Genomic DNA, 25,402 nt, shown 5'->3' on the forward strand with positions numbered 1-25,402 from the left:
CGCCCCTGCCAGCCTGGTCCGGATGGCGCCAGCACTGGTGGCTGGCTGTGATGGACACACAGCTTCAATGAGCAATTCCTTTCGGCTGCTGGAAGCCACCGACACTGGAGAAAACACGCTAGGGCAGCACAGTGTGGCCGCTTCTGATGGACACACCCTGCAGGGCAGAGGCTTGAACTGTCCCCGGGACTGATTGGGAAGGTCTGCCTGGAGGCCCGAGCGGCCAGACATGCTGAGGTCCCACCTGGGCCCGATGGATCGGCCACACCTGTCATGCACGCAGGCACCTCTGCCTCCCTCCGCGCGTAGCTTTTAGGGAGTTCCTCGCTGGGCTCTTTCTCCAGTGCATCCTGAGGGCTGCCCAGTGGACTCCCATGAAGCCCTCTCACTGTGGCCTGCTCTGTAGCCTCCACTCCTCTGCCAGCGTTCAGGGTCCTCCCCGTCTGGACCTCACACGCTCCAGGACCCGAGTGTTTGCTGTCTGTTCTCGTGTCAAAGGCTCCTTGCTGGCCCATCTGGTGCGGCTCAGTGGTTGAGCGTCGACCCAACACCAAGAGGTCTCTCTGGTTCAATTCCCGTCAGGGCACATGCCCAGGTTGTGGGCCCGATCCCAAGTGGGGGGCATGCAGGAGGCGGCCAGTCGATGTTCTCTCTCATCGATGTTTCTATCTCTCCCTCCCTCTCTCTTCCTCTCTCTCTAAAATCAAATAAAAAAAATTTCTTTTTAAAAGGGCTCCTTGCTGGACAGCAAACAAGTGTCCCGGTCCCCACTGCAGGCTTTGATCACTGTCCCCCTGAAAGGTGCCCACCCACCTGCCATCCACCTGCACGGCCAGTTTTCAGATTGAGCTCTCAGAGGTCTGCCCTTTGAGCCCACAGTGACCTGCCGCCTGCACCCAGACCACCCACGCCCACACTCAAGCCATCCTTGTGGTTTTCACTTCGTTCCTCCGTGGCTTCTCTCACATTCTTCATGTCGAAACCTCGACTCCCTAACTTGGGTCTTCCCTTGAAGAACGGCCTTGGCGTTGCAGTTCCCCACTGCGGTCTCTGGGTGATAACAGCCACTTGAGAAATAAGTCGGTAGAGAATTGGGTGGATGGGTGACGCAGGGCTGGGGAACAGAAGGGGGAAACCAGAGCAAAGTCACCTTGGGACCTCACCCGGTCTACCTCATCCAGTCCGTCCTGGAGGTTGGAAGTCCCTTCTGAGAAGGTGCAGGGAGCCTGGCACAGACCCCAGTGCTGTGGTGGCACGGATTGGCCCTCTGGGAAAACGGCTTGTGAGGAGCCATCCAGGTGTCCCTGTGCCCTTGTTGCCCGCCTGGAGGAACGTATGACAGGGTCCAGGAGAAGGGAAGGCGGGGACATGCGTGCAGGGAGAGGGTCTTTGAAGCTGAGTGCATTCCGGGGCAAATCTGAAACAGAGTACCACCCAGGGTCCCATGGTGCTTCTGTGCCCCGAAACTTCCCCAGACCCCGAGGGCTCGTGATGGAGAGGATCCGCCTCCTTAAGGAGAGCGGCAATTGTGATGTAACGGTCGCACACAGCATTGGGTCTTTCCTGGAATTACAGAAAGTGAGAGAGATGTGTTCGTTGTTGGACAGATGAAGATTGTGTTGCCTACTTGGGGTCCCGGAAGTATGACGGGGCCTTTTCTCTTCTGTCTTCGCCTCTCTTCCTTTTGGTAACCGGCCTTATCCAGTTATAAACATGGTTCATTGCAGCAGATGAAAAGAAAAATAAATGTATGGATGGATTTGTAGGGCCCGGTGGGTCCCAAGAGTGGCCGCCTGAAATCCCTACTCCCTCAGACTGAACACAGGCCGTGACAGGTGCTCTGGGGTGAGAGGTGGGTGCTGTCCCCCGGTACGTCAGTGCCGTGTGCCTCACCCACCGTGATGAGCTGCGGAGCCCCAGCGCAGCGTCTGGTCCGAGCATGGCTCCATGAACGACATGCCCTTTGTGGCTGTCAGATGCCATCGTTGAGCTTTTTGTCCTTCCCATGTCCTATCTCATTTAAAACCCATCATGATGGTCCCAGGGGAACCACTGTTATGTGAAAACCCCTTTTACTGATGAGAAAGCTGAGTCCTTAGTTGTCATCCAGAGTGCCTCGGCAGCACCCCAACTCAGGCTCTTAGCATAAGTCTCCTGGATGCTCACGGGACAGCTGAGGGCGCACCCCCAACTCAGGCTCTTAGCATAAGTCTCCTGGATGCTCACGGGACAGCTGAGGGCGCACCCCCAACTCAGGCTCTCAGCATAAGTCTCCTGGATGCTCACGGGACAGCTGAGGGCGCACCCCCAACTCAGGCTCTCAGCATAAGTCTCCTGGATGCTCACGGGACAGCTGAGGGCGCTTCTTCCCTCTTGCTTACCACCAAGAAACTGGGGCTCTGTCAGACTATTTCCCGAAGGACCCCCAGCCCGAAAGAATCGTGGCAACATTTATTCCTGGGTTTTCTGACGCCCATCTGGTTGAGTTTTTTCTTTTGAATTGTGTGGTGAATGCTGCCTCCTTTTAAGGGGCGTTCTCACGGGTGTCCGCAGGATTCCTCGCTCTCTGATTTCCCTGTCCGCCCCCTGCTCCTCGTGGGCACCCACCCTGGTGTGTTTGCTCTGTGTGCCCTGCGTGGGCCGTTGACTCCTTTGTTGTTCTGCTTGGGCATCTGTTTTTAACTTGGACCAATGGGATTCTGGTCCAGATCCCTCTCCGGTGTTTCTTTTTACTCGGTACAGCCCTCCTTTGGTACCCACAGGGGATTGGTTCCAGGACCCACTGGGCATCCCCAAATCCACAGATGCCCAAACCCCTTATATAAAATGACATAGTATTCGCATATAACTATGCACCCCCTACCATGTACTTGAAATAATCTTTAGATTATTTCTAAATATGTACTTATAATCCATAATGCAACGTAAGTACTGTGTAAATAGTTGTTCTACTGTATTATTTAGGGAAAATGGCAAGGAACACGTGTGTGCGTGTTCAGTACAGGCCTAACCGCACAGTACACGTCAGCGGAAACAACATTTTGTTTTCAAATACTTCTGATCCACGGCGGGTTGAATCCACGGACGCGGCGCCTGTGGTTTCGGAGGGCTGGCTGCTCCACCTGGTCCTCAGTGCATCCCTAGCTCATGTGAGGGGTGGCTCGGCCCTGCCCTGCCATAGGCCCTGCCTGCCGGCCGGTCTTGGCCCCGGCTGATGGACAGGAGGGTCGTCCAGCCGTGTCCTGTGACCAGCGGCTCGCACCTGAACTGTCCTGGAAGTGGGAGAGTTAGAGACACTGACCGAGATGGGTGAGTCATTGTGCACAGTCACGGTTAGTGTCACAGATGCAGCCAGATTGTTTTCCAGAATGACTGTGCCCACGTGCGTGGCCACCGGTGCACTCCGAGTTCCCATTTCCCCTCCTCCCCAGCACCTGTGTGATCAGAGGTGGCAGAGAGGACGCGTCCGGTAGCTCAAGCACAGCAGGGCCCTGGGTTAGCATCTCGGAGGCCCCTGCTCGCTGCCCACACCGAGATCCTCACAGCATCGTGAGCAGGGAGAATCCTGCGGAGGGGAGCAGCTGTCTTACTTACTGCAGCTCTGTCTTCTGTCAGGGAAGGACTTTCCCAGAAACCCCTAGCAGACTTCCCTTCTGTCTTATGGGCCAGATGGGCCAGAGCGTCCACCTTCAGCCTGTCCCTGAGCGAGAGAATGGGCCTGCTCTTCTTGTCCACGTGCAGGGCTGCCTGCCTGGGACCTGAACCGAGCCGGGAGTGTCTGAATCAGGAGGAAAACGCAGTAGCTGAGATCTGACCGAGAAATAAAGTCTCCTGCACCAGATCTCTCATTTTTCAGGTTATTTTTTTAAATTTATTTATTTTTGTTACAGATGTTTCTCCTTTTCTCCCCACTGATTCCCCCCTCCCCCTTTCCTTTCAGGGTTTTTTTTAAGCACATCTTGCCTCTTCTGTTCAAGGACCATGCCCCTCCAAACCTGCTTAACCGCTTGCAGAGTTTCTGATTGAGTCGACCCGCACACGAGCCTGGCCTTGGGGCCAGGTCTGCCCGACTCATTCTGGAATTTGCTGTTCATGTCAGCTGGACGTCAGACCTGTTCCCACCCCAGCGGCCCCACGTAGGTTTCCGTGTGGGCTCCCCATGGGAGAGGTCAAGACAGGGATTCAGGGCGCTGAACGCCAACACCCCTGCCTGGGTGTGCTTCCAAGGCAGAGTGTCATCTGCAGACAGGTGGGAAGACACCTGCCAGGGATCAGTCCACTGCGGGAAGCAGCTCCCCTCAGCCTCGAGCACACCGGGGGAACCTCGTGTCTCTGCCTAAGCCAAGCAGCTGCGTTCTCAGCGGTCCCCAGCAGCACAGTTTATTGAGCACGTACTCTGGGCCAGGCGGCCCGTCATGATCTCGTCGTGTAACCGCCTGTGGGAGCACTTCTGTGTCGGCTGAGGCACAGGCTCCGGTCAGGCCGCCCCTAGGATCCCAGCGTGACGTGCATCGGCCGTGTGGCGCCGGGCACAGGACGGCACCTTCTCGCCTTAGCTCCTCATTGGTTCGTGGGGAACAACGGCAGCATGTTACGAGTCCTCGAGCTAACAAACAGCCAGCGCTAAGAGTACGCTCAGAGTTCACTTCTGACAAACATCAGCCGTTGTTGTCGTTTTTAAAAATGAAGAAACCAGAGGCTGAGAGAGATCAACTTAGCACATGTCAGGCAGCCGGGAGTAGCCGACACAGCTTGACCCCCAGCGTTTCTGACCCGGAAGCTGGCCTCCTGTCCACCCAGCTGGCCGTCACCAGGTGCTGTGCGGCCCGAGGGCTGTCATGACTGTCTTCAGGGGAACAGCTTTCTCAGCTGAAGACTCAGTGATAGTTTTTTTTTTAATAAATTTTTTTTTAACAATTTTTTTTTTCCATCCTCACCCAAGGACACATTTGCATTTATCTTCAGATAGAGCAGAAGGGAGAGAGGGGGGAAGAGAGAGAGAAACATCCATGTGAGAGAGACACACTGAATGGTGCCACCCACACGACCCCAACCGGGGCCGGGGACAAAGTGCAACTGAGGTCCGTGCCCTGAGCGGGAACCGAACCCGGGACTCTCTGGACCGCAGGCCGACGCTCTAACCGCTGAGCCAAACCGGCCAGGGCGAGGCCTTGGTTTCTTAAATGGAGCCGCACACCCATCTCCAGGAGCCCCTGTGAAGTGCGGGTTCTCGGTCACTTCCTCGGAGCAGCGCTGAGATTCTGCGTGAGCCACGAGCTCCCAGGGGATGCCCACGCCCCTGGCGCCCGTCCCGAGCAGCTCGGACGCTTCTCCTCCCTTCCTGCCCGGCTCGCGCCACGCGCAGCGTGGATGGCGGGTGTTCCGGCTCCGTCAGTGCCCATGGTCATCCTTCACCTTCCTGGCCCTCCAGGGAGGCGTGGGAACACCAGCTCTCTTGTTTAAGGTGAGAAAATGAATAGTCCGGAGCATGGCCGTGGTCCGCTGTGAGGAGAACACCGCCCCCTCCCCAGCCGTCCTCCCGTGGCCATGGGATGGAGGAGCTGGTCTGGAAACGTTATTTGCAACTAAACTTCCTTGTTGAACTGCCTGGGTTTTGAAAGGATCCCATTAGGATAGCTCATCGTGTAGCGGTTGCTACAAGGAGACGTTTGCACGCAAATCCCAGCTTTTGGTAATTCCAGTCCGGCACTCTCTCTTCCTCCCCAGAGCCGGGGGACCCTCCCTTTCTCACATCGCGGGTTTCTCAGGAGTTATTTTTAGAACTGCAAATCAAAACAGCGGTTTTGGCGGAGGCCATCCTAGCCCCACACAGTAAACTGGACGTACTGACGAAAACAGCCAGAATCAGGGCTTTTGAAAAGCAACAAAACCCTCACCCTGTGTTCGTGGTGGTTAAATTCGGGGCGACTGGAAACCCTCCTCTGTACTGTCCTTCGTGCACGGTCACCGAAGTCAGATGACTGAGCTTCCTGTACAATTACCAAGGGTTGGTTCATTTGCAAATTTTGTCGTTTTTTCCAAGATGACAGCAGGCAGAATTTACCGGGGGCTCTGTTCCGGACACTGGATCTTCGATGACACTTGGAAATCTCTTTATTGTCCCACCCGGCGCTGTTTTCTTCTTTCCCCAAGCACAAGCGACACCGGTGCACACCAAGCTGGCCGACCCCGTCACCTGCCGGGGCGGAGCTGCTTGTGGGTGGTCGCTGTACTTCTCGTCTTCCTCCCCGCCCGGCATGTACTAGGTGCTCAGATAGGCGAATGGATGGATAGGTGAATGGATAAATCCCCATTTCTATTATTCTGTTTTTTAATAATCATTTATTACATAAATAGCAAATGAATGTTTTCACCTTGGGGGGAGAATGCACATCTCCAAATAAGGCTTTTTTTTTTTTTTTTTTTTTTTTTATCACTACCCCCTTCCTTGCTTCCTCTTATCTCTGCTTGGGTTTTCACCGCTTTGGAGCACATCCTTGCAGACCTTTCTGATGCACTTATGTACACACACACACACACACACACGGAGAGAGAGGGAGAGAACTGATTTTGCAGACCTTGATAAACAGATTATTCTGCTAGCCCTGTCCCATTAAGCAATACGTCAAAGAGTGCCTGCTAGCCTGTAAACGGCCTTAAACTTTTAACTGCTATATTGTACATAGTATATCATCTGGGTATGCTACCTTTTATTTGGACCAAATACATTCTCTTTTTTAAAATAGGTTTTTATTAAATTTTTAGAGAGAGATGGAAACATCGATATGAGAAACATCGATCAGCTGCTTCCTGCATGCCCCCTACTAGGGATCAAGCCAGAAACCCAGGCATGTGCCCTGGCTGGGCATCGAACCGGGTCTTCTCAGTCCGTGGGGTGAGGCTCAGTCAGCTGAGCCACACAGGCTGGGTGGACCACATAGAGTCTTGATCTGCCTTTATGCTCATTATAGCTCAGGCTCCCTTCTCACGGATGTGTTGACAAACTAAGCACACCCACCGCTGTCTTTTGGTAACTACATCATGAGAGTCAGCTCACGTCTTCGGAGGTTATGCCAGCCCAGTAGGCAGACTCATGGGAAATGCTAGTTGCCTGAGGGACCCGAACTCCTGTCTGCAGAAGGTAGGGAAGCGCACCAGGCACTCGGGTTCCTCTCGGTGCCAAGTGACGCTGGACCCGGCTCTGCCCACAGATGGCTGGTTTCCCTGGCCGTTTGCTCTCCGTGGGCCTTCTTTTTCTCATCGGTACCATGGGCTCGGTGAGCCTCTTTCTTCTCTCAGACTCTGATCCAGCCTACACTGTGCCGCTGGGGTCGGAACTCAGCACGCCGTCCTGGCTCGCTTCCCACTGCGTGTCAGGGTGGGAACGGGGCACTTTAAAATTATACTTTCAATCTCATTTTTAAAAATTAATTCAATATATTTCATTGTATTTTAATTACACTATATTTTGGAATTTGAAAATAGAGGTTTGGCCCAGAGCTCTTGGTTGAATCATTGTCACAAAGAGTCCGGGGTTGGCCAGGGCATTTCTTGCCATTGAGTCTTTCTTACTACTTTATTATCCAATCACCATGTATATTTTTCTTTTGCTTTGTGTAGTTTTTTTGTTCCAAGCAAGGCAGTTTGTTGTTGGGTAAAGAGTAGGACCCCCTGAGATGTACTTCTAGGTTCGTCTAGGTCCTGCTGTGTGTTCTCAGACAAGTCATTCACCTGCTCTGGGTTTCATCCAGTTGTAGTATGATTCCAGATGAGACAAGTGTTCACTGAAAGAAAAGTTAAAAACCACACTCACTTGGGAGTGCCTCGCCTGGCCTTTCTGAGCCTCGTCATCTGCAGAGGGGTCATTTTGTGCATTGATGTGGCACCCCAGGAGACCACCCAAACCCACAGCATCTTCCTGTTTCACACCGGAAGCGTGCAGCTGGGCTCGTCCCTGGGGACACTGCTGACCCCTGCAGAGGGAAGGTTCTTACTGCCATGATTCATAGGCAGAGTTTCCCTCTGAGCCTGGGGGCGTGCTGACCCAGTATTCCCCTGATTTGAGATGCAGGACCACAGGGTCTCAAGTTCTGACTCACACGCTGCCGGTGGGTCCCTGGTGGTCCCAGGGAGACTTTCCCACGTGGAGCGAGAGCCCCGGCCCCTGACGAGGTGTGACACTTCGGTCTGGAGACAGTGCGGTTGTGCAGGCGAAAAGTCAAGGTGAATGGTGTGAAAGCTGCGTGGGAGCTGTAGCCCCACAAGGTCTCGGGGGGGTTCGCGCCCCTTCGGTGAGCTGCTGATTCTGAGCACTCCCCTGGGCTTTGCGTTCCCTGGTGGAGCAGGGCTGCCCGAGCAGGGGGGAGGCCATCTGCTCTTCCTCTCCTGGCTCCTGCGCGGGTGACTTCGCCTCTCCCAGCTCCGCTCCCTGCCCGGCTGGGTCTTTATGATGAGATGAGACGCTGCAGTAGGTGCTCGACCCGGGTTGCCTTCCTTCCACTTTCCCTTTCTTATATGGCAGAGCAACCTCGCAGGCTCTATATGAGCTTCCAAAGCCTCCCAGAAACAGTCCTCACACTCACCGAAGTCCAGCACGGGACAGCTCAGTGGACAGAGAGCATCGTGAGCATGGCGCCTATTTTAGATGTTATTACTACTTTCTTTTTAAAGGGCACAGGTCATTTGCACTTGCCAAGCCTCGCTCACTGCAGTGTCGAGCAGCTGTCTCCCCTAGGACTGACAGATCTGGCTTACACTACTGCACGCAAACCACACGGATGCGCCCTGCATTGGGTCCTCCTCCAAGTCATCAGTACCCTTTGTATTCACAACCTGTAACGCTCAAAATGAGTCAGCCTGACCTATGATTCACAGATAATCAGAAACGTTTGATGTTGCGAGGGGTGGTGGGAGGGGGTTCCGAAATACATTCCCTCGCCCCTTGAGTGAAGTGGCATGGGTGTGGGGTGCGTGTGGCAAATGTCAGCCTGTGGTTCATGGGGAGGGTCCCTGTCCTCTGGGGTCTGCTGTGGAGGGGGCCTTTGGGTGACCACACATCCAGGGTGGCCGAAAGGGCTCCGTATGCGCCTGCGCTTCCAGCCATTTTACATTCAGCATGTTGCCTTTCCACCATCAGAGGGCCGCAGTTTGGATGTTGAGGGTTCTGCGAAACTAGACTGGGAGATCTTAAAGAAAATGTTATTGACAAGATTATAACGCTGGGGAAATGCGTTTGCAGTACTATACCATTCACTGGAAAAATCCGGTGGGAGTGGGCTGCGTCCTTCAAATGTGTGTGTCTGCTCTGTGACTCCACTCCCCCCTCAGCCACCCTCTCGAGGGGCCATCAGCTTGAGACCTGGGAGTCTGAGCACCTTGCCCGAGGCTCTGCAGCTGTCGGGGTGAGGTCACTGTAGATCTATCCTTCAGAGTCACAAGGTGTAGGATCGCAGGGACCTGGGTTAGTTCTGGGGCGACTGTTCGCCCGCCTTGTGATCTCGACTTTGTGACTTCCAGCTGCAGTGTGCCCATCTGCGAAATGGGGATAGTGATGCTCCCCGTGGCGGACGCTGTCTGTTGTGTCCTCGGTGGCCACTGCCACCCCCTGCGTGGTGGTAGAGTGGAAGCCCCAGCTCTCAGGGAAGTCAGGCCCCGATCCCAGCCTCACGAGGTGAATCGAGACTGGTTTAGACCAGATATGCGAATGCTGGCTATGGTCATGGAGGGTGTTTTCTCGTTTTGTCAGGGGGAGCATGCTGGGGAGGGAGGGGTTCTCTTCCCCAGTGCAAAGACAAAACCACCATTAGGGGAAGCGCGTCTTGTCTCTCTCCTGCCTGCATCTCGGGCGGGATACTGGAGGCCCGCAGGCAGCCGGCAGACACAAGGTGGGAAGCCGCAGACTGAATGGGTGGAAATGTCCCTGAAAGACGGGAAGACTGAATCCGGACGTTTTGCCAGGGAAACAGTTCCCACTGGCTCCGCCCCCGTAAGTCGAGTTGTTTTTATGTGCAGCCGGAAGCATTTCTAATAGCTCTTCCGATTTCCACCAGCGCACAGAGCTTAGCGTGGTGCGAAGAGCCGAATCCCAAGCCGGACTCTCTGCGTCCCAATCCCGGCTCCGTCACTGACCAGCTGTGTGATCCGGACAGTCACTCAGCATCTCTGACTCACTGCCCTCGTCTGTAAAGTCCTCAGGGGATGTGCATCGCGTCTCGGGGGAGGGATGATAGGAGTCCTTGCCGCATATGATGGTTATGAGCCTTAAAAGGACAACCTATTTTATAAAATGATTGGAACATGGCCAGACACATAGCAAGTGGCTAGGTAAATGTTTGTGGAACAAAGCAAACGATGTAGTCGTCACAGTTACAGGCGTGGGCTTGCTCCTTGCTCTGGTCATCGGGCCGCTTGTACCATGAAAGAGAACCTTGACCCCTCACTCCTGAGACTCATGGAGCCTGAAATTCCCTCTACAGCTGCCTCACAGCAGTCACACTGCTGGTTTCTTTTTGACAGAAAAGGCCCCTAGGAGAACAGTGACTTGTCAAAGGAGGCGGGGCTGCTACTACTAAGTCTTGTCAAGCAGCGACCGACCAAAATACCCATCTGGCCCATGCAAATGGGTGTGGGTCTCCCCTGACAGCCCTTTGAGAAGGTTCTAGACATTTTCGAACTGCTTTCTGAAAGGGTCTTTCCAGCCAGTGGCCTGTTCTTTCAAAACTCCCCACACCTTTCTTTCTGGGAGGTGGGGTGTGGGCGGGGGGCTGGGGGGGAGGGCGCAATGCCTGTGTTCCAGGCTCTTCTGTGCCACAAGGGACAAGTCCCCTGGCCAGTGTGTGCAGGGGCTGGTGTGACCTGGTCTCTCTCACTTTCTACCACCCACATGGCCATCCCCCGTGGAGATCAGGTTTGAATCTGGGCAACAATTAAGCCTCTTGGGGAAATATATTTTGTTTGCAAGGTTAAAGGATTAACTGGCAAATGTGTCCATTAACAAATCCTGTGAATATTCCTTCAAAATAAATGCCCATTCCCCTCCAGATTCTAACCCTCTTCACCAGTGACAGTGCAGACAAGCTGCCTCTACGGGGGTTACTGCCTCCTAGCCGGCCTTCCAGGGTCTAACCTACCCTTCTCTCTCTTCTAGCAGCCGGGGTGATCCTTTAAAAATGGGAACCGAATCATTGGCCTCCCCTGGCAAAAACCCTCCAGTGGAGCCCTCCATCTTAGAATAAAATCCAAATTTCTTATTGTGCTCTTCAAGGCCCTCCCTGCTTACCCTGCTGTCCCCACTGGCCTTCTTGCTGTAGGCCACACATACCGGCACAGGCTGGCCTCAGGGCCTTTGCACGGAATGTGACCCTTGTGTGGAACACTCTTTCCCCCGCATACCTGCCTGCCTCGCTCCTCACTGCTTTTAGATCTTTGCTCAGATGTCAGCTACCTCAGAGACCGGCCCCTCTGACACACATTCCCCACCCCTCATTTTCCGTCATTACCCACGGTCCTCAGGACTTGCCGATATCACTCCAGATAACCCTTGCCTCCCCCATCAGAAGACGAGTTAGGCCCTGTGAGGAAAGAGGTGTTGTTTGTTCATCAGAGTATCCGCAGAACCCAGGACATTTTGTAGTCGCTGTGCTCAGTAAATATTAAATTAGATAGAACCTTTTTTTTTTTTTTTTTTTCTGGTTAGAATGAAGGTATATTTGACAAAGTTCTGAGCCTGAGGTCTCTCGTGAACCTGATACATTTGCCCCAAATCCACTTCCCGGAAAGCACCAGACCAGGGTTTTCTAAGTAAACACTTTGCAGGCGAACCTGCCCGGTGCGTGGATTCTCCTGCATCGGCCTGAGAGTGCTTCTCGCTGCACTTCGTTCTGTGTCCCCTTCTGCTCCTGGCCACCGGACCAGCGCTCCCGGGTGGTGTCTGCACCCGTCCGACCAGGGTCCTCACCTGTGACGGCTTCAGGACAAAGTGGCCCCGCGCCTTGACATTCTCACAGAAGACGGGGTCCCGGTCCTTTGCTTGAATCCTGCGGCTGCTTCAAGAAGCAGAGCCACAAAAGGTCGGGGAGCTCCCACGTGGCTGCTCGGGCCGCTCGGTGTGGGGACCGAGACTGCCGTGCTGCTGAGGTCACGCGTGGGCGCTGTGGTCTGTGGCCTCAGCCGAGCTCCCAGCCAGCCCCCAGGGCGGCTGGCGGCCGTGCGAACTGCCATCTTGGAAGGTTCAGACCGTTTGTACTTTCGGATGGCCACAGCCCCGTCGACATTTGACTGCAAGGTCATGGGAAACCCCAAGTGAGAACTACCCGGCCAAGCCCTTCCCAAATCCCCGACCAAGAACACACGAGTTGACATAACACGACTGCACTGTCCGGCCGCTTTGCGGTGACTTGCCCTCGGAGTAGTACCCGGGACTCCACCCCAGCTCTCCCCCTCGGGCCGGGCGATCGCGGGCGGGTTCGTCTTCCACACTCTGGGCGTCAGCTTTCTCGTGTTCGTGCGGGGGCTGTGTAGTTCGGAAAAGTCAGTTTTGTTGCAAACCCAGCAAGGTTTCTAGCACATACCGTAGTTCCTCAAATCGCAGACGCCGTCAGTTATGAAACTCGCCACTAGTGGCCGGCCCCGAGAAAGGAACGCTTCCCGTTGAAGTCCTGGCGCCCCGGTTACGGGACAGGGACCTATGTCGGGGCTGACGAGACTGAGAGAGAGCCATGCCTTAGGGACTTCGACCGAAAGTGTGCGGAACACAAACACCTAGTGGAGCTCAGGCACGGAACCGGGCCTCCGAGACTTGAGTCAGTGAGAAGCAGGACGTGAGCCCAAGGCCAGCGTGGCTGTGTAGGACAGTCTCCGGCCTCTCGGCCCATTTTACACGACATGACACAAAGATAACCGAGGGAGCCTCGTGATCCGGCGGAAAGTCTTCCCCGGGTCGCTCGGAAGCGCCTGCAGTCCCGGTGACGCCACGTCACGGGTGTTGAGCAGGCCTGTGTTCTGCCGGAGGGCCGGCGTTCGGTCCCTGAATCTGGCTGTTCTTCTGAGTGGAAACTCATCTTGGTCATAGAGCAGCCCCATTTCTCTGTGGTTTCTGAGTCTTCTCTTTTTTAGGATGGTGACTAATCATTCCTCGGGAGATGGCGGCCCGCGAGCAGAAGGGGTCTGGGCAGAGAGCAGGGCCACAGAAGTGACCCGGGCCACATCGAGTGCAGCAGAAACGTGAAGACGCATCGGACAGGCTTAAGGCTACGTGTTGACGTGGAGGCTCATGTAGGCAGTACCGCCGCGCAGCGTTGGGTGCACCCCCACAGGACCAGGGAGGGTGACTCTCTGGCTCAAAGCCACACAGCTTTGTTCTGCCAGCTCCGTGCACCTGCGGCCTGTGCTCGTCCGAGTACTGTGCTCATCCGGATTTCTGCAAGGATATGGGCGTATGTCCATAGGATACTCCAACGAGCCCGTTTCTGAGCACGGCAGTCCTTCCAGCCTTGCTAACCAGGGATCCTGCCAGTACCTCCTACCCAGTGAGTCTTCCATCAACGTAGATCTCAGGTCTTCTCCTCTTCCTGGTGAAACCCAAAACACCTTTCAAGGCCCAGCTCGAACGAGACACCTCAACTCCTGTGCCCACAGGGCGACTCCTGGCTGCTCTGGCTCCAGTGAATTGCCCCTGGGGCACTTGGCGGGCCCGCCTGGCGGGGGTCGTGGCTGCTGTCCATCACTCCTGTTAGACCGGAAGCGTCCTGAGACTCTGGAGTTGACTGTGTTGGAAACCCACCTCTGACTTCCAGCTTGTGTCCTGGGCAAGTTCCTTACCTTTCCTGGACTTTAATGTTCTTATCGGCAAATGGACACAACCCTCCCGTGTGCTCCCCTGGACTGTCTCCCACTTAAGTGTGTTTGCCCAGACCTCCCAGGACAGGTTGCGTGTGGTCTGTGATTATGTGGGAGGTGCTCGCTGAGTTCTTCATGCCTCAGCCACTGGGTTCTCACAGCCACCGTCCGAGGTGGCCTCTTCCCTGTCCCCCCAGTGTGCAGTGGGGAAGCTGGAGGGAAGCCACAGGTCCGCTCCACAGACTGGGCTCCCGTCTTACTTTCCAAACTCCCTTCTCTTGATGGGACCCCAGTGGGCACCTTCCACGGACTGAAACCTTGCCCATACCCCCCTGCTCAGGCACGCTTTAATTAAGGTCCTGATTTTCCACTCATTCTTTGTAGGAAAATGGTGCTACAATGAGTTTAGTCTCAGGGAAACATTCTTGTTTACACCTGGCCGGCGTGGCTCAGTGGATTGAGCGTCATTCCACAGACTGAGAGGTCCCGGTTCGATTCCCGGTCAAGGCACATGCCCGGGTTGTGGTCTTGATCCCCAGTAGGGGGTGTGCAGGAGGCAGCCAATCCATGTGTCTCTCGCACATTAATGTTTCCCTCTCTCTCTCCCTTCCTGTCTCTCTAAAAAAAAAAAAAAAAAATCAATAAAAACATATTTAAAATAATTAACTAATTAATGAAAACATTCTTGTTTACACAGTGCACGGTTCTGCCAATCATGGATTCCGTCACCTGCCAGCATTCAGGGGTGGTGGGTTTCCAGCACCCACATTGCCCATTTATATAGTGAACCCCAAACACGGGTCAGAGTATCAGCCTTGGGAAGCTCGAGCAAACCCTAAGTCAAATGTAGATCCCAGTCCACCCCCGTCCTCGTTTCCCTGGGGTGACGTCGTTGGTCGAGGCTCTTTCTGGTTTCCTCTGTCACTGGCCTCCTGGGGCCCCTCTGACATGGCAGGTTAAAGAAACCTCCACCTCCGTTTTCTGTTGAAGGTGTTGCCGTAGAATCAGCCTAACCCACCGGGGATTTTTATGAGTTTATTTGAGCCACACTGAAACGTTGCCGGGAAGCAAGATCGGAAACGCTGGGGGAGTGAGAGTTGTGCATTTGGAATTGAGGGGGAAACGTAAGGAAGATTTAAGGAAGGGGGAAAGCAAGGTGCTCCTTTGAGGGTGGTTACACTTCCGAGGGGTCTGAAAAACAGGCATCTCAAAGGCGTATTCACCCGAATGCACAGAAACAATGGATGGGGCTTCCGTAAGGCAAAGAGACACCTTTCACTCGGGCGTGATGAGCCTGGGATGCGCCGCCCTTGATGACCTGCCCGGGTCGGAATTGATCAGATCACCCTGTGCGGTCGCTTTCCCTAACTGGACTTACCGGATTCCTACAGAGCCCCCTTTTCATCTACAGTGGGGTGTCAGGTAAACTTCTTCAACAAGATGAGTTGCATTCTATTTGCTAGGGAACATTATGAGTAAATAGAACAGTGGCTGTCCCCAAGTCGAGCTCTTGCCCTTCGAGAACATTGGGGCTCTCAGTAGGGCAGCACCCCGTTGGGGCAGTGTAGCAGAGTTCTTCCTGTCTGAGCGTGGGTCTGGTGACAGGTGAGAGCTTCTGGTGACAGGGGGCTCTGAGGTGGACTGGTTGTCCCAGCTGCCCGTGCAGACTGGGCTGCGGGAGCCACCGTGGGGGGCCACCGGCTCTCCCTTCAGCTGCAGCAGGGGGATTCTAACTGATGGAGGGAGATACCACGGCGGGGGCTGGGAGAGGGGCCCACAGTTACTGAGGGCCTCGTCTGTGTTGAGCACTGAGCGAGGTTCTCCAAATATCTGGGGATTTTCTATGCCTCACTCTTGCTAACTTCTCATTTCCATTGTCCTCAGAGCAGATGTTCTGTGTGTTTCCGTCCTTTGAAATGCATTGAGACCTCCTCTCTGGCGCAGCCCGTGGTCTCTGTTGGGAAATGTTGCATGTACTCTGCAGGTTTGGGGTGGAGTGGTCCGTAGATGCCTACTATGAAAAGCCCAGTACTCTTCATAGAAGGCCACTCTGCAACGGGCCCGGAGCGGGGGGAGGGGGAAAGTCCTGCAGGTGGGAAGGTAGCCGACCCCTGACCCCAGGAGGCAGACACGATGCCACCTTGTCCTGCATGTGGCCCAAACGAGAAGAAAAGGTCAAGAACTCTAAAGAGGCCCCTGAGGCCATGAGGAAACGTCTGGGGATTTGCTCGAGGAAGGGAACGTTCCCCGTGGAGGTGAGGAGGAACCACACGCAGTCCCCTCCTGTCCCTCACGCATCCAGCGGACATTCAGCCGACTTGCTCAGCCCTGTGCTGTTCTGGATGTTGCGGTACAGGTTCGTCACTGCCCCGCCTTCCCAGAACTTGCAGGTCATCGAACGGGCAGTTATACCCAGAAGGGCAGAGGTCATAATGGGGAAAGTATGTATATGTCAGAACACAGTCGCTCTTGGTTCGTTTCTCCCTTTCCTTGGGCTACACAGATCTGCAGGTGAAATAGGATTTCCACGGGGAAGCTGAGAGGTGGGGAAAGCACGGTGCCCTCTATCAACCTATTAGAAACCTTGAGCAGCCCGGCCGGAGTGGCTCAGTGGTTGAGCGTCGACCCTGCACCAGGAGGTTGCCGGTTCTAGTCCCGGTCAGGGCACGTGCCCAGGTTATGGGCCAGATCCCCAGTGGGGGGCATGCAATCGATGCGGCCAATCGATGTTCCCTCTCATCAATGTTTCTATCACTCTCTCCCTCTCCCTCGCTCTCTCTCTCAAAGCAATAAAGAAAGAAAAAAAAGAAACCTTGAGCAAACCCTTCCATGAAGGCTAAGGAAATGGGGAGTTCCTAGGGGCTGGCCTGCAGCGCCAGAGAGCTCCGGGACCTTCTGTGTCTGTTGGTTTGTTTGGTGCTGTGGTCCCTTTGACAAGCTGCGAGGCTGTGCGGGCCTTTTCAGAGGGATGAATGATGATGTGAAACCACATAACGAAACACTGGGGTTACAAAGGAGGCCGATCGCCCTGGAATCGGCAGTGCCGTCTGGACCCCCCGCCCGGTCCCCGGGAGGGGGACACCTCCAGTCCCTGGAGCAGCAGAGAGGGCCTCCGCGCACGAGGAGTAAGCTTTCCTGAGGTCGTTTGGTGTCTATGAACTCGGTTACCTCCGGGGAGGGCCCGACGGCAGGTCTTACTTTTGAATGGATTTAGGCGCTACCTTGGCTTGCCCAGGGTGAACTCATGGTTTCGGTTTCCTTTCTCAGCAGACCGTGTGCCCAGAGTTCTAGAGAATGGCGCCTTGACTTGGCCGATTTCGCTCCCACATCTTAAATTCCTCTTGCTTCCTGGGTGGGAGGAGCATCACAGACCGGCGGGGGCTGGGGAGGGGCGGGGGCTGGGCAGGCCTGGCGAGGAGACGCTGAAGGCTGACTTCCAAGGGGGGGAGGAAGGCCTGGGCTGGGTGGTCCTGGTGGGTGCTCCGTAGCCTTGGTTAGGTTTGGGAACCCGAGCTGGGAGTTCACCAAGCAGAGAGTGCCGCCCAGCGCGGTGGAGTGACTCTGTGGGAGCTGAAGAGAAGCCTGAGGTTCAGGGAGGACCCATGCTGTCCTCTCTGAGGTGATAGAGGCTGGGTGTCCAGACACCGGTTGTGGGGAAATACACCAGTTTTCCCATCTCTCCATCCTCATTACCGCCCTAGGACCTGGGACTCCCCGTTCTACCAGCGAGATAGTGGGCACTCAGCATAGTTCACCCACTGCACCCCGCTCCAGCTACAAGTGGGGGAGCTAAGTCTGCTTCCAGGGAATCCCAGGCTCTTTGTGCCCATTGCCCAGCTGCCCCCCTACCGCACGGAGGGCCTGGGTGTAGCTGCTGGAATCAGTTTGCCGGGGAGCACATCTCTGCCACTCTAGACAACACAATGACCCGAGCTGAGTTCCTCACCCCAGGTCCTCATCTGTAAAACGGGAGGATTTTGTCACCTAACTCAAGGACTGTCCTTGCCGCACTGCTGAGATAGTGTGGTGCGTGTGAAGCGTGAGCACACGAGCCTGGCGTGTAAATGCTCCTGCAGTGGCAGTGACCGTGCTCACTGTTAGCCGGCAGGACCGGGAGGAATGTTAGGGGCCCTGGGGTGCGATCACTTCCCTGTGTCCTTCTGCAGCTGGCAAGCAGCCACAAGTTTGTTTCTCTGGTACGAAGGTTGCCCTGGTGTTCGGGAGTGACCGGCAGGGCTGGGGTTATGCTACAACCCTGCACGCCCGGCCAAGCCCAGCGCGCGCCCTGGGGGCCGGCGCAGCCTGCGCGCTGTGGTCGAGGGAACCACCACCCTCAGCCCGCTTTCTCCTCTGGACAAGCCTCCGTCGCTCCCCTCGTCACCGGCCTGCACGGTCCCCCTCCGTCCAGCAGCTGTGTCTCCAAGACAGCTGTTGTCCGTCCTCTCTTTCTCTGGCCCACTCCCGTCCCGTCCCCCGGGGGTGCTTGTCAGATGCTAGGAGGGCACAGAAAGGACTTGAAGGTGTTGAAAGACAGGGCTGAGCATCGAATAGCCTGGACCCGATCCTGGCCCAGTGCTCAGCGCAGTACAGACAGCTTCCCTGTGTGAGGTCCTTATCGGTGTAACACGTGATGTTACGTGTACACACACCTACAGTCTGTATGATGACTTCCCTCCAAGCTGTGAGGATGAAACGGCTGGATGGGCTCCCCATGGAAACATGTTGTAGCACTCGGTGCTGAGCATCATTAGCCTGTCTATGTTAGTCATGGGAGAACTCGGGGTGTACCCTCAGCCCAAGTGCCGTGCCTCTGCGTCTCAGTCCCCCCGTTGACAGCTGCGGAGTGAGAATCGGGATAGAAGAGGGGTGAGGAGGCTGGGGGTCAAGCACTGGAGGCGTCTCTCCGCTCTGCTCAGCCTGTACCTGCGCTTTAGGCCTGGGCAGGAGGGCGTCTCCCTTCCCCACATCTCACCTGTTGGGGTTGGAAATTGTCCTTTTCTGCACTGAAGGCCGATCGATGCCTAGAACAGGCCCTGGCCTGTGGTACGCACACAGCAAACACCTGTTGTTGAAAGGAGATAAAACACGGGAGTGCCTGCCACGCAATTGATTCTCATTCAACAGGTGTATCGCAATGTCTGTTCTAATCTGAGAATCAGCAAACCAGCGCCAGCATGCCAATTCTAGCCCACCGCCTGGTTTTATAAATAAAGTTTTATTGGAACACAGCTATGCCACTTCATTTACACACTGTCCAGGGCTGCTTTCCTGCTGCTACAGCGGAGTTGGGTACTTGTGAGAGAAATGGAAGACCTTCAGTGCCTAAAACTACACTCTGCTTTTTACGGGACATCCCTGAGGCTTCTGCTCCGAAGGCCAAGTTGGCCCTGTCTGTAGGTGACCAGCGATTTCATTTTCCCCTGATTGCAGGTGTGTGGGCAGCTACACGTTGAAAACAAGTTTTCTCGATGCCCCCTTTGCGGTATTTAGTTCTCCTTTGACACTGTAATTCCGCTGCACTATGCGAGCATGGTCAGAACCGACTTCTGTGCCCCCCCTGCCAGCTCTCATGTGTAAGGGGGTGTTACTTTCATTTCTTCGTAAAAAGAAACTCAAGCCACCTGCCAGTGTTGGCTGGCATATTCATTAGGGACTGGCCATGTGTCCTGCAACAACCCCAGACCTAGGGCACCCCACGGGTGAAGAGGCAGGGGTACAGCTTACCGAACAGCATGGAGGGATGGATGCTGGCGGAGCAGGAGGGAGTCACTGTATCTGTGGTGCCAAGTGCATAGGTCTCTCATTCACGCTCCCAGTGTTATGAACGGGATGACCTCAGACACTGCAGGGAGCCGCACCTGGCCTCAATTTTCCAACCTGTAAAACGGCAACAATGATACCACGTCGAGTTGTTGTGAAGACTAAATAGTATCAGGTGCCCAAAACATAGTAACTAGTCAGCTATTTTTATAATAAAATAAATGTTTTATTTCTGTTTGGGGGAGAGAGATTCAAAAATCTCTGCTTCATACGGACACTCCTTTGATGGTGAGGGCCCACAGTGAGGAGCCTCGTGGAACCTTGGTTTGGCGGTGTGCTGGGTGGGATCTTTCTGGACTGAGCAGCTTTATCGCGAACTCTGAGGTCTTCCCTGAAGTGCTCCCTGTCCACTGTGCCAACTGAGCAGTACAGGCCGGGCTGCTGTTCTGCGACCACTTCGTAGTCAGCAGATCTTTTTCTTCTTTTCCCTCCAGAAAGACGGAATAACGGGCTCCCAGTCCTCAGCCCCAAGGAGAGGACCGCCCAGGAGCCACTGAAGGCTGAGTGCACCGAGGCGAGAGCCTCCTTGTGACTGGGACGGGAGCCCAGCTCTGGGCTGGCAAAGGTGCAGGCAGCCAGCGAGGACTAGAGGTGGAGAGCCTGGTCCCTCTGTCTGTCCACGGCGTAGAGCGAGGCCTGGAACAGAGTGCTCCGCAGATGTTTGCTGGCAGGGTGAGTGGTCGCCCCTTGTGGGTGACATGCTGCTTGATGACCGCAAAGGCTCCAGCCTCATGTGTCTCTTCGACTGGGGTGTCCATGATGCCATCATGTGAGCCCCGGGCTCACAGCAGGACCACACGGCTGCCCTCCGGCCTCTCGCCCCAGGTCCCCAGTCGTCACCCGTCCTGGTCCTCATCATCGAGTCTGCTAGTCCCCCTCGCCCAGGGCTCTTCCCACGGTGGCCCCTGGGCCCGCGCTCGAGGTGCAGGAAGCCAGCCCACAACATCATGGAGATCTCCAGGGATCGCTCCACTGTGGCCCCTTGGCCAGGTCAGCAGAGTGGTCTGTTTTTTAAGGACCTTGAGCTACGAACTGCTTTTACATTTCCAAAGGGTTAAAAAAAAAAGAAAAAGAAAAAGGCCCTGGCAGGTTTGGCTCAGCGGTTAGAGCGCCGGCCTTCGGTCCAGAGAGACCCGGGTTTGGTTCCCGCTAAGGGCATGTACCTCGGTTGCAGTTTGTCCCCGGCCCTGGTTGGGTCGTGCGGGTGGCAGCCACTCGATGTGTCCCTTCCACGTCGATGTTTCTCTCTCTCTCTCTCTCCCTCCCACTCTATCTGAACAAAATATGGAAAAATGTCTTCGGGTGAGGATAAAAAAAAGAAAAAGAAAAAGAATATGCCACAGACCACATGGCTAGCAAAGCCTGAAACATCGACCCTCTGGCCTCCCTAGGAAAGTTCCCCAACTGCTGGTCCCGATCGTCCTCCGGAAGAGCGTCCCGTGGAGGCCACTCGGTGCACCAGACGCATCCAAGGCTGCAGGCACACGGGCTCCTTTCCCGTCTTATCCTCACTGAGGCATGATATCCCGTCTCTCGTAGAGATGGGGAAACTGAGGCACGCGGAAGCAGCCTGGCCTCGGAGTTTATGCTTTTTAACCAGGTGCCATTTTGCCTCTGGTTGTGGCCATGCTCCAGCTTTAGGACTGGTCCGTGCTCCGTTCCATCCTGGGGCTCTCGTCGGGGGGGATGAGCTTCAGATAAGACTGCCCCTTCCTCTCCCCCATTAGTCACTCCTCTGACCCACGGCCGGAGCCAGTGACCAGGTGTTTTGCTCTTTATAGGACATCCGAACCTGCTTAGAAAGAGGAAAAGAGACACAGAAAGAGGGAGAGAGAGACATCGATCTGTCTTTCTATAGATACCTGCACTGGGGAGCAAACCCACAACCAAGGTATGTGCCCTGACTGGGAATCAAACCCAAAACATTTCGGTGCACAGGAGGATGTTCAGCCTACTGAACCACTCTGGCTGGGCTCTTTGAAGAGTTCTTAAGGCGAGGGAAGGAGGGAGTGGCAGCCCTTCCTGTTCCTGCTAGCTGGGATGTAGGAGTGAAGAGCTGGTGCTTCTGCAGCTGTTCTGAACCACGAGGCAGAATGTGGAGTGACAGGATGGAAGGATTCAGGGTACCCACTGCTCCTGAACTGCCTCCCTGTAGTCTGCACTTGCATGAGAGAAAGATATCTCTATTTTGTTCGCAGCCAAACCTAATCTTTTATTTTTATTTTTATTATCCCATGTCAAGAATGTGTTTGGTTTTTGCCAAACCCAATTTTAAGGAATATGCTGCCCACACCACTGTGTGTCAGAATCCAGAAGTCCTTTTATTCAGTGATTATTATTATTTTTTTGGGGGGGGGGCATGATGTGTTCTAGGTCCCAGAGATGCAAAGACAAAAATAATTTTAAAAAATTTTCTTTCAGTTGGATTAGTTTGCTAGGGCCGCCATGACAAAACACTGCAGACTGGGTACCTTGAAAAGAAATGTGTTTGCTCGCAGTCTGGAGCGGAGGAGTCCGAGATAGGTGTGGGCAGGTTTGGTTGCCGCTGCAGCCCCTCCCTTTGGCTCACAGGTGGCCTCCTGTTCACATTTCCACGTGTGGACAAATCCCAGTGTCTCCCTCGTTCTGGATTTGGGCCCCACCCTAACGACCTCATTTTAACTCAGCCACCTCTTGAAAGAGCTTCCCTGTAAACATGGTCACATTCTGATGTCGGAGAGAACGCAGCTGAACCTGTAACACCCGCGAAAGAATGCCTGGTGGGCAGGGCGGGCAGGAACTAAAATTAGGTTCGTGCTGAGATCACCAGTTAGTTCTGTGCCTGGCGCAAGAGGCAAGAACAGAAGATGTGTAAGTGTCAGGAGACCCCCTTGTCCTCCTCATTTTCAGAACGTAAGTGCCTTCTCCAGTGGTTGTTTAGAGGTGTTTTTTGGTCTTTTTTTTTTTACTTGACCTTGAACTGCCTTTGACCCAGCTAACAGATCCTCCTTGAAACATGTCCCCCGTTGGGCTTCCGGGACCCAGAAGCCTGCGTCACCTCCTCTCGCCCTGGCCACTCGGCCTGTCTTTCCTCCCCTCACCCTGCATTTGCGTGGAGGCCTTGATCCTTAGTCTCTTCTCTTTCGTTGGCCACCAGTCCTTGGAGAGCTCCTCTGGCCTCTGGGATGCCCATGTCCTTTTCATGGGACATCTCCCAAATGTTCCCTCCCTCAGGCCTCTAGACTGGTCCGTCCAGCTGCCTTCACCTCATCTCTAGCTGGGTGGCGACCCATTACCCAAACTTCTGATCTCCCCCAACTCTCGCACTTTGTTGTCTCTCTATCTTCGTCAGTGGGAACCCTGTCTTTGCAGTCGCTCAGGCTACACCCTTGGACTCCCCTCATTCACTATCATATTCTGTCCACCAGCAAGGCATCCTCAGACTGTCACCTCCCCTCATCACCCACTGCCATGACGTTGGCCCAGGCCACCAGCATTTCTTCCTGGCATTACTGCAGCGCCCTAGACTGGGCTCCCGGCACCTTTGTCCCTCTACAACCGGCTCTCCAACAACAGTCAGGGTGACCCTGTGACGTGGAATCCAGAGCATGGAACAGCTCTGCCTTGAAACCCCCAAAGGCTTCTCATCCTGTTCAGAGACAAGCCACAGGCCTTGTGATGGTCTGCGAGGCCCCTGTGGTCCAGTCCGGCCACCCCTGACCATGTGCGAGGTCTCTCCATCTCAATCACTGCACCCACATGCTGTCCGGCACCTCAGACCCTCTGGGTGGCTCTGGCTCAGGGCTTTGCATCTGCTGGGCTCGCTCTCTTTTATACCAAGTATTTTACTTGTGTGCTGCCACCAGTAGAAATAAAGTAGCCATCCCGTGGCATAGAAAGCCATGAACATTCAGAGAGGTAGATGTTAAGGACGGACAGAAGAAGTATCGCACATGTTAGAGTAACTTTTTTGTACAGGCTTCAAATTTAGCTCTTTTTGAATATTCACCAGTTCAGGAAAAGTGGGTTAGAACACCTTCAAAGATCCATTTCACTACAAAAAGGGACAGCCTTTGTGGGGTCTGAAGGGGTTTGCACTTGAAGAGACTCCGGTCTGCAGGGGTCCTGTGCCGCAGCCTGGGAAACCTTCCCGGGGTCGAACCACTTTCTTCACAGCGATGACCCGGGAGGAACCAGGCGTGGTGCACGCGGGAGCTGGGCTGGTTTGTTGGTAGTGGGTCCGTCAGACCTGTGTCCTCGGGGCCAGATCGCGGGGCAGCGAAGCGAGGGGCTGCTCTCTCTTTTAAAAAATATGTTTTATTGATTTGAGAGAGAGAGAGGAACATCAATGTGAGAGCAGACCATCTATCAGTTGCCTCCCATGCTCCCAGCTGGGGAGCAAACCCGCGACCCAGGCAGGTGCCCTGATCAGGAATCGAATCAGCGCCTCTTGGCGCGTGGGATGATGCTTCGTCCTCTGAGCCACACGGCTGGGCCTGCGGGCTCTGTCTGTCCTCACTGCCTACCCTCCCGAGTCGCCGCTGAGCATCACCATCCCAGCGAGGCCTTCCCTGGCCACCACCGTAAGGTTCTGACTCCCCCACTCTGTGGCTCCCCCTCTCTCCTGTGTTTATTTTCCCCTTGTTCTGGGCACCTTGTAATGTTCCTTACTGTCATTTAAGCTGGTCCATTAGCTCCCTCCATCCCACTAGAAAGCTCCCGGGGGGCAGGAATTTTTGTCTTAGGCTCCAGCTTGCCTGGCACTCAGTAAATCTTTGTGGAGTGAATGAATGAATGAATGGATGGCCTCATCCCAAAGACAGTCTGCCCTGAAAATAAGCCTTTATTTCAAACATGGCACTTTTGGTCTTTGACATATATGTATATACCGTGTGTGTGTGTGTGTGTGTGTACTTAGATTGTGATAAGATATGTTTTAAGACTTCAAGCGTATATATATCAAGATATTTAAAGTCTGTGTGTAGCATGTCTCTCTCTCAAAGACCACAGTGCATTTTGCATACGTAGCCGACGTGTCATTGTTTTTTTTTTTTTTTTTTTAATCCTCACTGGAGGACATTTTTCGATATTTTGTTCAGATAGAGTGGGAGGGAGAGAGAGAAAGAGAGAAAAACATCGACGTGAAAGGGACACATCGAGTGGCTGCCACCCACACGACCCAACCAGGGCCGGGGACAAACTGCAACCAAGGTACTTGCCCTTAGCGGGAACCGATCCCGGGTCCCTCTGGACCGCAGGCCGACGCTCTAACCGCTGAGCCAAACCGGCCAGGGCTGAAGTGTCACTGTTTTGCCAAGAAGGACGCTTTCTGGTAACCCGCTGCCAGTCAGGAAGCACCCAGGCAGCAACGCTGTGGTAAATCGCCCACCTTCAGCATCTGGATTTCCAGAGCAGAGAGCACGTCCTTGCCAGGAAATTTCCGCCTCACTTCTGGTCTGCAGAGGGCGAGGCCAGTCCCAGAGGAGATGCATCCGACTGAAACAGCCCATGGCTGCCACTCCCTGCCCGTGCATCATCAGCCGCCGGGCCCAGCCCAGCCTGAGCCCCCAGGAGCTCCTCCCCGGCCTCCGGGTCCTGCGATCTGGCTCAGACCCACTTCTGCCCTCAGCCCAACTCTAGACATGCCGGCCTCTGTGTGTCCCCAAAGGCACCGCCTCCTGCTCGGCCGGCTCCATCTCCAGCTTAGGGCTGTGCTGGCTGCCCACCCCCGTGTTGCTCCCTGTAGGGCGAGAACTGGGTCCCCGTG

The 25,402-nt window shown here is 54.8% G+C and overlaps 1 long non-coding RNA gene across 9 annotated transcripts in view; it reads left to right on the plus strand.

The window, feature by feature from the left end:
• LOC118631647 overlaps nucleotides 1-25,402 on the plus strand; it is a 131,369-nt gene that overhangs the window by 96,082 nt on the left and 9,885 nt on the right. For 7 of the 9 annotated variants that reach the window (XR_004959873.1, XR_004959870.1, XR_004959877.1 and 4 more), the window contains 2 exons: nucleotides 20,091-20,328; nucleotides 21,438-21,547. The exons of 1 other annotated variant lie outside the window; for it this stretch is intronic. This is a non-coding gene — a long non-coding RNA (uncharacterized LOC118631647). Of the gene's footprint in view, nucleotides 1-3,741; nucleotides 3,857-3,940; nucleotides 3,956-20,090; nucleotides 20,329-21,437; nucleotides 21,548-25,402 lie in introns of those variants that run through there. One more of the 9 variants, XR_004959878.1, reaches the window with a different exon arrangement.

Source organism: Molossus molossus, unplaced genomic scaffold, assembly GCF_014108415.1.
Source record: "Molossus molossus isolate mMolMol1 unplaced genomic scaffold, mMolMol1.p scaffold_m16_p_16, whole genome shotgun sequence".
NCBI classification, from domain to species: Eukaryota; Metazoa; Chordata; class Mammalia; order Chiroptera; family Molossidae; genus Molossus; species Molossus molossus.